Here is a 13,930-nt window from a genome sequence, read left to right on the forward strand (position 1 = left end):
GAGAGGAGAGGAGAGGAGAGGAGAGGAGAGGAGAAGAGAGAGGGAGAGAGAGACTGGGGTCTCTCTGTGATTCTGGCTGGCCTGAACTTACTATGTAGACCAAACTGAAGTCAAACTCATAGAGATACACCTGCCTCTGCCCCCCAATTGCTCAAATTAAAGGTGTGTGCCAACATGCCCAGAAATCCTTTATTTGATGACTTTTAAAGATGCTTTAAAAGTATAATAAAAGATAATATTGTAAGTTATTTGTGCTGAGAGTACATTATTATCTAAAGTAAATTCAACACAACTGCATTGCATAATGGCGCACGTGTAAGGGGCTTAAATAGTGAGGCACTATCACTATAAAACAAAGCAAAAGAAACAGGTGACTCAGAGGGTAAAGTGTTTGCTGTGGATCACGAGAGCTTGAATTTGCACTGTAAAAGCCAGGTGTGTTGTATGCAACAGTAACTCAAGTGGGAGTGGGTGGAAGCAGAAGGCTATAGAAGCTGACCTGGCAGTATTGTTTAACTGCAACTAGGCTTTGGATTCAGTGAAAGACCCTGTCTCAAATAGGTACTTTACTAAATGAATGTGGATAAGCCATTGAGGAAAGGAATCCTAATGTCAGTCTCTGGTCTCCACATGAGCACACAGACAAACACACATGTTCACGTGCACATCTAAAAGCATAGATAATCCCTTCTTAAATATAACTATGCACTCTGTAGTTAAATCAGTCCTATTCTTCCAGTAAGTCTACAGACTTAAATAATTTCTGTCAGAAAAACTTCTGGAATAACCAATAACAAAGACAGATTTGTTAAACTATAGATTAATTTCTTTTAAAGAAATAGATTTCAAAATTTTTAACTACATACAAAAATGAAAGATATCAAAGATCCTTTTTATTTTCACTTCTCACTGTCTAATAATGTGCACCAAGAACCTTATTTGTTCATACAAAAAAAAGATTCAAAGGCATTTCTTTGTTTATCAGCAGTCATATTTAGTGTTGAGTTGGAAAAAAATTATTGCACTTAGTAATTTCACTGAGATTACCTCTTTTAACAATGACTTTGATCCCGTTTGAAGGTTTAGATGTTCTTTGATTATCAAGAACAGCCAGAAAGCAACCATGCATTTTAGGTTATTGTTTGAGAAGAAAATTTTTCATAAATCAGGAATAAAAATAATTACTCCTTTAAATACAACAAGCAAATTCCTACTCTTCTACCGACTCTGGTCACACTTACCACTATGTGGTACTTCACCACTCTAGCAATGCCAGGGTGAGGCAAATACCATTAAGGATAACAAACACAAGAGGATCAGTCAATAAATCTGCTGTAAACTCCTTGGTCCTCAGGACCCATGCAAACTTTACTGCTTTCGCTGTCTGACTAAGTCCTTGATCTCAGAGTCTCATTACACTCTATAATCGTCTATAAAGGTACCTTATAGATTATGATGAATGCCAGTGCTAGAAAAACCCCTTGTAAATGTATTTTAATTAGGAAAGGTGATTTGCTACATCAAACACAGATTTCAACTATTAGAACCACCTGAAAAGATAGCATTCATCTTCATGCTGACTGGCAAATGAATGGATTGAAATGACTCTTTCCTGTTTTCTTCTGATGCTGAGCAAGTCTGAGTAGAAGATCATCTTCATGCATGCAGTTACAGCCTATGCCATCATATCTGTAATTGTAAGACCTACAGTTTCATGTAATAGGTTTCCATAGGCACTATATGGAAAGAGAATGAATTTTAAGCAGGTTTGTAAGTGTTAACATTGCTGCTTTACACGTTCTGAGATGACCTTGGAGACTAGTTATGTGTACCCTGATAAATATTAATTGCCCATGTCTTTCTTCTCAGTAAAGGAAAACTTACCATATGGAAAAACAGGACTGTGTCTCTGTCTCATAATTGCCCATCGTTTCCATAGATCGGTGGTTGTGATGTCATTTCTAAGACCTGTGCCATCTCGCAGTCTTCACTCTACTAACGTGTCAGCCTTGGTCTGAACAAGTACTTTTTAAACATGCCATTTTTATTCCCTTATTGGTCCCCCCCGTGTGTGTGCATGTGTCTGTAATTGTGCGCATATGTATGTATATGTGCACATGCATGCACTTGTGCATGTGTATGGGTACAAGTTTGAAGGCCCAGTGCATGCAGTGTTCTTCCTCAATCACGTCCGTTTTTTGACACAGGTCTCTGAACCAGAAGCCCAGATTAGCTAGTTTAGCTGGCCAGATCTTGCCGTCTTTGCCTCCCTTCCTTGGACTGAGACTGCAGGCAAGGGCTACCACACTTAGCTTCTAGCATGGGTGCTGGGAATTCAAATCCTGGGCATTAATGCCTGCACAGCAGGCTCTTTCCTGACTGAGCCATCTCGCAAGTATTCAAGCAAAACTGTATGTTTTAGTGTTATTTTCTTGCTGCTTTCCCTTGTAATTCTAATTTACATTATAACCCAAAACAACTTAATTTAGATTAATACTACCTTAATTAAAAGACAAAAACTTTGGGTATGATTTTATTCAATCCCTATCTAGTTTTCATTAATGTTGTCCCTCAAATTATGTTTCTATCTATTATAAACCTAGTCAAAATATTTTTAGAATTTTAAATTATGCATTTTTCATTTAAACCAGTTCAGTGAGGAAACACAAATTTATACATATATTTTTTCATATAAGCTTTGATAACAGTGATTTTTGTTAATGTTTTTTTCTTTCTCTATTTGAATTAAAATTTCTCTCAAGTATGCTTCTCTTTTGTCTAAAGTACTCTCTTATCATTTTTTTTTTTGTCAGAATTGATGCAATATTCTTTCAGGGTTTTGTGTGGTGTGGGTGTGAGTTTAAAGATAGTGACTTCTTTTTGATAGTTGCATGCTGGAAGTAAAATTCTTTTTTGATATGTTTTTCTTTCAGGACTTAAAACTTTTCTTTTTTTTCTTTTTGCAATTCGGGGTTGTAACTTAGGGGATAAAATTTAAATCTCAGGGGAAAAAAGAATACTGTTGCTTTGAAAATGCTCTTGAAGGATTGTTTGGACAGCGGTAGTCTTCGGTGAGCTGAAATGAAGTGTAGAATAAAGTGGACTGTCAGATCAAAAATAAATAGCAAGAGTTTTCTGAGGGACAGGTGTTTGAGAACTCTGTCTGCACAACTATAGAACTGCTGTATTGGCAGCTGCTCGCCTACGAGTTTGCACAGCTTCCACAGGAGTATGTGTCATGCTTCTTCATCTCTGAGGAAGACTATGCCCCCTCGCTCATTATTCCTTATTTGATGTTAAATTAACAAACATATTCTTGCTTTTTGAGTAATTTATATTTGTAGTGACAGAGGCTGAGAAAATAAATTACAGTTTTGTGAAGAAAAATAAATCAGAAAAGATTGCCAAGGAACTGGAATAGGGTTTTAGTTATTAAAAGAAAAATAAGAAAATATCTGAAGACTTGATAGAGTGAGGCATGGGAGAATTTTGACAAGATTGGTCCAAGACATGGAAACAGAGAGGAATGTGCGTAGCATTTGGCAGAAAGTGGGGGTAGCCATTGTGATGGACTTGTATGGGCGAGGTAAGGTTGGAGAACAACAGAATAGCCCAGTGCTCAATAGGGTTTATTGGTTCTGTACTCATAGTTGTTTTTTCACTTGTGAATTTTCCTTCAAACCTTAACTTCTTTTACTCCTCTAACAATTAGTAACTCGCCCCTTATCTCGTGTTTCTTGGCTGCCTATTCTCTTCACATTCATCAGTTTTTACATACAGCCTTTACCATGGACCTCCTGCCAGCCTCTCAGCCTATAGATAATATTCATTTATGAGCATTTTGAACACTATTTTTGTACTAGACATTGTGCTGTACATTGCAAATACCATAATTATCAAACTAGAAGTGAGCATATCTATTGCAGGAGTCTCTCTGGCATGAGCATCCGATACCAGTGAGAGTGGTGGCCCAAAGCCAGGGTAGCTCCTGAAATGCTCTGTTTCTGATTCCAGTTTGTATTCTCATTTTATACTCTTAAGCCACAAACAGGCTGAGCACGCCAGCAAGTAGGATTTATAGAACCCATGTGGCAGGTAGCTTGGGGGCTTTTGGTTTTGAAAGACATAGGTTACACTTGAAAGTTGTAAGCTTTTGTGGTCAGGTTACTAAGGGCAATGACCTGTTCCACTTCAGATAGTTCTCCAGGTCATTCCTTTTAAGTAGCAAGGTGAATTCATGTTTGTGAATAAGCAGTACAAGTGTGCTTTAAGTAGATCACTAAATGGATCAGTAAATTGGTATTTTATTTTCTCTATCTCATGCTATTCGATTGCCCTCAACAAAATTCAAAACAACGTGAGAAAGGGAGGGTGGATGATACAATTAGTTTTTGATGTTCCGGTGTAATAAGTTCTTCAAGAACAAGCAGTGTCCAGTCATATGAGAAGCATCCATCTATCAGTGTGAGTACAAGCTTTCTAAAGAAAACTGTAGTCTTAAGAGAAATAATGTGTGGGCATTAGTCTTTAAAAAAGAAAACACATGGTAATCAAACAAAATGGAGCAGTTGTGCAAATGCTAAAACAAAGCCAAGCAAACAAATAAAAGAACGGAACTGGGAGAGATTTCACGTTTCAGGGACTGAAGGGAGAGTGAGTGACTCAGCGTGGGTCTGGATGTAGAGCTTGATGGAGATTGTACATGGAATCTGCAGGCCCTAGTAAAGTATTTGGTGATCCATTTGTCACCAACCAGCCATCTTAAAATATTGACATGATTATTAATCTGCCAGAATAGATTTCTAACAGTGAGTGCTATGACGTAGTTCAGGGTAGAGAGCTTGTGTAACATACCCAGTACCCTAACTCCATCTCTAGCACTGGTGGGGAAGGGGTACCAACCATTTCCTATTGACTTTAGATGAAATAGTCAACAAAACAGCACGTAAAGGAGTTTTAATTTAGCATTTCCCTCTGCATCATGAGCTGTCAGTTCCCACCTTCTCCTTAAGCTCCAACAGTATAGAACTGTCTCAGGCCATGTCAAATTCTTATAATGTTATTCAACCCTTACCTATCACATGAATTCACATTTATCCTTTAAAAGTAATGTCTGACGTCATATTCTATAAAAGTCTTGTGTTAGCATTTAAATAGAGTGGGCCTAGGTAATTTTTCCTTGCAGTTACTATGTAGAACAGTTTGTTTGTTAAACTTCTCTGATAGTGTGAACTTTTTCATAACTTTTGTGGGCTTTTTGTTTTCAGTTAGAATGTGTACTTCCTAGCACAGCGTCTGTGCCTGCGCTTCATTAAATAAATAGTGAATTTAATTCATACCAAAGAAAGCTTGATTAAATTTGACTAATTAGCTTCATGGCCAAGATCTAAATCAAGGCAGTCTGAGCTGGCACTGCTTTAATAACTTTCTTAACATGGTACTTTGGCAACCACTACCAAACAACCAAAATTGAATTGCTAACCTCAAAAGGAAATCTGTCTGCTATTTTAAATTTGTCTTGTTCTAACAGTATGTTAACCCATTGCTTTTCAACATAATAACTGGTAGAAGAGATTCCAGACATGTAGACCCAGCTTCAACTATGTAAATTTGCTGTAAAGATAGTCCCGCATGAGTTTGGTATGGTATATAAGATAGTTATGTAAGTGTACAAATGTACATTGATATTACTTTATACATCAGGATAGCATGAGTAGAGATCAGTCTAGACATTATGACATTTATATAGGTCATGTGAACAAGAAGTTATTGATAAGCTCATTTTAAGGGATGTGGTGGGTTGTAGTGGGTATCTTTGGAACAAATAAAAGATGCCTATGAAATATTTTTACGGAAAAGTGTTTTGTTGTTGTTGTTTGTTTGTTTGTTTGTTTTTAAGTTTCAAGACAGGGTTTCTCTGTGTAGCTTTGGTGCCTTTCCTGGAACTAGCTCTTGTAGACCAAGCTGGCCTCGAAATCACAGAGATCCACCTGCCTCTTCCTCCTGAGTTTTGGCATTAAAGGCGTGTGCCACCACCGCCCAACATACTAGTTTTCTAAAACTTGCATATAAATTATTTGCTTCTCTATTATTGTAGCTGAAATGGCATTTTATTCTTAACTCTACTTTTATAGTGACTAGCGCTTTTCTATTTGATATTTTATCAGATATATATATATATATATATATCAGACTTCAGATATATTTTGTGTGTAATTTCTTCTTTCACAACATCTTACATTAGATGTAGAGGACTTAAAATGTGAAAACACCAATGTTTTTAATTTTAATTTAAAAAATACAAAGATACCAAAAAAAAAAAACCAAATGTTTTTTTTAAGAAGCTCAAAGCAAAGTACCCATAAAGAACATACCATACAGACACCTTTAGAATTAGACTTCTTTTTCTTGGTTTATTTTCAACCATGTCAGTAAATTTTAGAGGCTAACTAGATATTTGCTGAGAGGATCTTGCTGTGTTGCCAAGTATTGAACTTCTAGACTCATGTTGTTCCTGCCTCAGTTTCCCAAGGGCCAGAGCTATAAGTACACACCACCACTCCCAGAAAGGTTTGTAAATTAAGTATCAGAAGACACACCAGCTCTTCACCCTTTCACCCATTCACGTTCTGTGCTCATGGGTCCACTTTCTTTACAGTAGTGAGAGATTTATATCACTAGACTGAAAAGCTAGGCTTGAAGCACATCTTGTTAGAATTTGCACTATTTCTGTGCTATGTTACATTGATATGTTTCACTTCTCTCAAGGAAGAGCGTTGATTTGATTTCAAATTACTTGATCAAGAAGCTAGCTTCTAAACAGGTTTTAATAAGTGTTGTTTGGGAAATGGTTGCTACATGGGAGACGTTTGACATTTCTATGTGTACTTCCATTTTATCATATACAGTATGATCAAAATTGGATGATGGTATTTACTGGAGTACGTTTCTTCGATTTGAATTGAAATTTCTTTGGGATATGAACATGTTAGTAACTAGAAACTTCTGTGTAGGTGGATCATTGCTGTAGTTCTCACATGAGTTTTCTACACTATTAATAGGAATTACATTTGGGGTTTAATCATGCATATACTTTTTCTTTCTGTAATTTGCTGTTTGGAATTGAGAATCTATATCTGTTTATGAAACCATGTGATAAATGGAACTAGGTTTTCAGGATCGTGTTCCATAGAGACAGCTTAGGTCTTTCAGAAAGGGAAACACAGGCAGACATTTTACCATTGTTGGCAGCTGTGTCACTGGAAAGACCAGGAGCCAGAGAGAAAGAGAATTCAGGAGGAATTCAGGCTTAGGATGCTATCAGAACTTCGTGTAGCTTTTGTTTGATAATAATCTTTTGAACAGGCTCTGTACTGGTAAAGCTTTCATTTTCTATAACTCTTAATTTCTTAATCTTAAACCTTTCTCATTCATAATTTCTCTTGCCATAATTTCCTAATTTATTTCAGCTTTAAATATGGTCCTGGCGTTTTATTAGCTGCCTTAGTCAGTTTGAAATAAAGCAAATGTTTTTAAAATGTGATCAGCACTAATCACTCATGTTGAGATAAATGTTATTTTAACTAGTCTTCAGAGACTCATCAGTCTCCGTTTTATTCTTCATTTTTAGTCAGACATTTGAAGACTAGAACTTCCTTCAGCTGATTTCTCTTCCAGTCGTCAAACTCTAAGCTCACATGATTTGTTAGCAAAATAGGATTGATCATGCCTAAAACTGTTTTGTGATTAATAAGAGCAACATAATTCTTTTTGTTAACACAGTGTGAATGTATTACAAATTATAACAAGAGTTACTGCAAGTCTGGTTTTATCCTACAATTGCTTAGTTTACAGAGGGGAAGAAGAAAAAAAATTATCTTGGGTTAGAGTGTTTTGAGTAATTCCTTTTAAAGATTTTCTTTCAGTGCGTATAATGTTTTCTATGCTTGTCTATCTGTGCATCAGGCATGTGCCTGATGCTCCTGGAGATCAGAGGAGAGCATAGGACCACCTGGAACTGGAGGTACAGATAGTTGTTAGGCACTGTGTGGGTGCTGGGAACTGAACGTGAGTCCTGCCAGAGCACAAAATGCTCTTAACGGCTGAGTCATTTCTCCAGCTCCTAGTGGGTCTTCTCTTTCTAAATTTGATTTATTTTCAACACTATTTCTTTTAGAGCATAGCTTATCTTTAAAACTCATAAATTACCATTAATTTAAATAAGATGATAGTAATTCAGATAAATTTCATATTAATATATACATGTAGTCTAAGCCTCATTCTTAATATATAGCTATAGTCAAACATCTGTACTCAAGCATTTTTATAGTAAGAAAAATGAGTTAAAAATAGATATATTTAGGATCCCTAATCTTCCAGATAAAAGTTAGTTGCCAAATGATCTTTGTCTTTTGGTACTGATTATCACCATAGTGATTATGGATATCTCTTTATTTTGCTAATATAATAAATGGTGTGAATCCTCTGCCTGTATCCCTAGAAAGCTCTTGTTGGGTGTGTCAGTCTCCCGAAGGCCAGTTCCTTATCTAAGTTGAACAAGTGACATTTGAGCTGATGGACACCACTAAGATCAGGTCTTAAGCAAAATTGTCATATTTCAGCATATAAGTATGCCTGATATCTTAGCCGACATGCAGGCAACTCTAAGCCTTGTATGTTCTACTTACTGCATACGTTCTCCCCTTGCAATTATGCTTCATGTGGCCTGTGGGATACCTGGAACTGCTGTGCCTCCTATCATGTGCCCATGCTTCTCTTGCCCTCCACTGACACTTAAAGGCCCAAACAAGTTATGTTTCTTCATTTCTTGTTTGATAAGCAGCTTCTGGAGGAATCCCAACTACAGAATATTATTTATACAATTGATAAACCGTTTAGACAAATTGATTACTATAAGTATCTTTTATTGCGGGTATAAAATATTTAATATTATAGGTCTTTTTCCACTTTCTATTTCCCACAACTGTTAAAATGGCTAACTAATAAATACCAGTAAAAATTAGCAAGAGTATGTGACTAAATAAAGCATCCTACATACTCAATATATTGTTAAAATTCTAAAAATAATTTATAATACTAAAATCTATATCAATTACAAGTTATAACATTGAAAATAATAATACATTTTAGCTTTTTAAAATGTAAATTTATATATATGTACACACACCTATGGCCTAAACTAAACAAACCTTAATATATTAAAATGCTCAAATATAAATGTTGAGGGTTACTTAAAATGGTTTTAAAAAATGGAAACAATAAAAATAGTATAGAATAAAATTCTAGGACCTTAAAAACTAATATTCAAAGAACTTAATGTAGCAAGAAACTAATAAAATATTCATCAGCCACCTTGATACTAAAATAAGATGTAATAAAGTGTTAAAGTATTAAGAGTAACCTAAAAATACTGCAGGTGTAGAAATGAAATTCATTTTACCACACCGAGCAGTCATTCAGAGCTGGAAATGGTCACAAAGCACTCAGAGCCTTAGAGTAGAAGATGGATGTCTAAATGTAAGGAGTTGTAAGTCAGAGATGGTGCAGAGAGCTTAACCTCTTTGGATTAGACGGGCACATTCTTATGAGCTGTGAAGTGCCCAGCAGGTGCCTATTTCCTCTGTTAGGTGAAGGCCTATTTGAAACTTGAAAAAAAAAATTAAATTACAAAGGAGAGGCACCAAGCCCATCTCCTGGACCCTAGTTTCTGGTGAATTTTTCATCCTTTATTAGTTTTTCTAAAAACCAATAATAGATCTGTAAATAAGGAATAAAGCAAACTCAGGAGCATTAGCTGTGTGGAAGATCTATCATAGCAAGTTGGCACACCAATGTGAGTAGAGGAATTTCACAGGGTCTCACCTAGAGAAAGAACTACAGGCAGCCAATTGCTGCTGAGAGGAGACTTAGACAGTTCCAGTTGGTAAGCCCTGAACACATCTACAAATGAACAACACTAATCATATACTTGATGTGTTGTTTGTTTATATATACATTGGCAACCTGGAGAGCTGGCTAAATAATGAGGAAAACTTGTTGCTCTTGCAGAGTACCTAGGTTCAATTCCTAGTATACACACGAAGGTTCACTACTCTATAATTCTAGTTCCAGAGGAATGCAATAAGCCATTTTGGCCTCTAGGGGCACCAAGCACATATGTGCAAATACATGCATACAGGTAAAACACTCATACTCATAAAATAATAGATAAATTTCAGTTTAATTCATACACATATATGTATATGTAACAATAATTGAACAGAAGTCATGAATGTGAGAGAGCATAGAGGAACCATGGGAAGAATTAGGGGAAGGAGTTACGTAAATATTTTGGTAATGTATATTAGGCAGGGTTCTCTAGGGTAACAGAACTGACACAATGAATATGTATATATTATGTATAAAAGGAGATTTATTAGGGTGTTTTATAAGCCGTGATTTGGCTAGTTCAACAGTGGCTGTCTCCTAGCAACTAATATTCCTATAGTTTTTCATTTCATGGGGCTAGATATCTCAGAAGCTGTACCCTGATTTAGGGTGGGGTCTTCCTACCTTAGATGATCCAATCAAGGAAATCCCTTATAGGTGCGTCCATCTGCTTGTGTTTTAGGTGGTTCCAGATGTAGTCAGGTTGACAACCAAGATTATCCATTGCAAGTCCATCCCTTGTCAAATTAACACAGAATTATATCACATTAGGCCATGCTTAATTTCTAAAGGAAAGCAATAATCTGGCCATAATTCCACCTAAAATGTTGTAACTATATTATGTATAAATGCAAATTTATAACATTGTGTCTTGAGGAATTCTTAGACTTTTATTGCCTCATGACTTAATGTGATAATAGCCACTGAAACTATCTCAATCAATGTTACATTACATATTGAAGAAATAAAGAAAATACAGATGTTGCCTAATACATAAGTATATATGCACAAACATGTTCTTAACATAGAAAAGAAACACCCATGTCAATTAGACTCCACATTTCTTCATATAGTTATATGACCTTAGTTGGTATTTATAGCTCTCTACATTGACTAGCTGGTATTTATAGCTCTCTACATTGACTAGCTGGTATTTATAGCTATCTACATTTACTAGCTGGTATTTATAGCTATCTACATTAACTAGTTGGTATTTATATCTATCTACATTTACTAGTTGGTATTTATAGCTATCTACATAGACTAGTTGGTATTTATAGCTATCTACATTACCTAGTTGGTATTTAAAGTTATCTACATTTACTAGTTGGTATTTATAGCTATCTATATTAACTAGTTGGTATTTATAGCTATCTACATTGACTAGCTGGTATTTATAGCTATCTACATTTACTAATTGGTTTTATAGCTATCTACATTGACTAGCTGGTATTTATAGCTATCTACATTAACTAGTTGGTATTTAAAGTTAATCTACATTTACTAGTTGGTATTTATAGCTATCTACATTTACTAGTGGTATTTATAGCTATCTACTTTTACTACCTTCAGAAAAACATCTTCTGCAAACATCTTGGTTCATTTCCTGTATAAGTGATAGATAACTTCATTTAGGTACTTCACTATCTTACCTGGATTATATCGTTGTAGTTTCCAATTAACTTTAATCATAGGATATGATAACACCAAGAGACACCGTAAAGGATCTCCTATACTCTAGACACAATCTTCCATGCCTCCATGATAGAGAAACGATCCAATTTCCCCTTGGTAGTGGGTATAAATCACCCTTCCTAACACTGTTATTCATTTTCATAGTCACTGGGTGTGATAATTAGTACAACTGTTTCCATTCCCGTCCCCTGATTCCTGGACTTGTGAATGCTGGCAGTGGGAGAAACTGTGTCATAAGCTGGACACTATTCAAAGTATATACTACTTCCTAGAGAATGCTAACCAAATGCTCCTGACTATTGTCTACTCACTGGCCCTGTAACAATGTCTTCTGAGAGGATCTCCCCATTCTTTCAGACCAGCTGCCTTTGATGGGAAGCATGGTGAGACCAGGGGAGTCCATGATCACGTGTCCACTGTTGCACTTTTCTGGCTGTGAAGGGACTTCCTGGATCAGAAGCAGTGTTGTGTGGAATACCATGATGATGGATAAAGCATTCTCTAAGTCTATGATGATGATTTTGGCAGAAACGTTATGTACAAGAAAGGCAAATCTGTAACCAGAGTTAAGTACCTACTCCAGTAAGGACAAAGCATTGTGCTTTCCATGAAAGAAGTGATATGTACTAATGTAGTTTACCTGCCAACTGGTCACTGGCTGGTCACCCTGGGGAATGGTGTCATATCAGGGACTCGTTGTTGGCCTCTGTTGCTGGAAGATTGGCCCCCAGGAGCAGTTAAAGTCAAGTCCGTCTCAGTGAGTGGCTCATGTTGTTGAGCCCATACATAACCTCTGTCTCTGTCACTGAGGCCACTTTTTTCATGGACCCACTGGTCAATGACTGGGGTGGCTTAGAAAAGAGTCCATCTGTCTGAAGACCACAACATCCTGTCTACTTGATTATTGAATTCCTCTAATGAAGTCAGTTTATAAGGGACACAAGTATCTTCATATCCTTCGTCCATTTGGAGAGATCTATCCGTATAATACTTCTCTAAATGTTTTTCTCATCAATTTTCCAGTCATTCTCTCTCCAAGCCCCTAACCATCTAACCAGTCCACTTCCTCCCGACCATGAATTAGTAAACGTCTCACAATTATAATTCCTCCTTTCAAGGAAAATGTATGGCCATGTGTACTGTGCAAAGTTCTGCCCACTGTGAAACTTTCTATTCATGGGGTCTTTCAAGGTTTTCCCAGAAATGAGTTATAATGCTGCAGCTGTTCACTATTGGGTGGTACTTGCATACCGTTCAGAACTGTTTGTAAAGCAGGCCCTAGTCTCTTCCTTGGTGAGTTGATGATACGGCTTACCCCATGAAGCAATAGGTGCATACTTGAAAGCAGACAGGATTATAAATGGAGTAGAAACCGTAGCCATTTGTGCAAATCTTCATATAACTTGTTATGCGCTAAAACTTTCCAGGCCAGATCACGTGTATACAGCTTTTTCATTGATAACTTATTGCTGTTGTACTCTTTATTCTTTATGGCTTTAGGTGTCAGATAATACCCTATTCATGATGGACAGCTCAGGTCACATGGTAACTTGATGACCCTTGTCAAATATTCATATTATACTAAGGCCCAAAGGCAAGTCAAGAGCTGTCCCCACAGGTGAGAATAACTGTCTAAAATGATTGTCTAGTCCTACTTCAAAGTCCCAAGTTCCTTATGTATAATTGTAGGAAGGAGCCGCTCATTGGTTTCAGCCGCTTAGCTCTGAAATAATCACACAGAAACTGTATTATTTAAATCACTGCTTGGCTTATTTGCTTTAGCTTCTTATTGGCTAATTCTTACATCTTAATTTTACCCATTTTCATTAATCTGTGCATCACCACCATGCCGTGGCCTACCATCAAAGTTTCAGCATGTATGTGTCAGGCAGTGGCTTTTTTCTGACTCTGCCTCCTTTCTCCCAGCATTCAGTTTAGTCTTTACTGCCTAGCTCTGTTCTAGTCTTTCAGGCCAAGCCAGTTTCTTTATTCATTAAACAATAAAAGCAACACATAGACAGAAGGACCTCCCATACCATGTAATTCTGTAGTACTTTGCCAATGGCTCCAAACAACATCACTAGCTGTCACTGACACCTCACATACTTCAGGTCTGCTGGATCTTATGCCAAAGTGTTAGAGCATCCTACACATGAGCCTAGACCTGTTGAAGAAATTTCTCCTATTTTTGGCTCGATTTTCCAAATCAGTTGGTATGTGACAGTACACACAAGTGAGGAATGTGCTATTTCCAGAATCCAAAGCAGACTACTAAGCAGGTTTGTTC

Source organism: Microtus ochrogaster, chromosome 4 (assembly GCF_000317375.1).
Source record: "Microtus ochrogaster isolate Prairie Vole_2 chromosome 4, MicOch1.0, whole genome shotgun sequence".
Taxonomy (NCBI): domain Eukaryota; kingdom Metazoa; phylum Chordata; class Mammalia; order Rodentia; family Cricetidae; genus Microtus; species Microtus ochrogaster.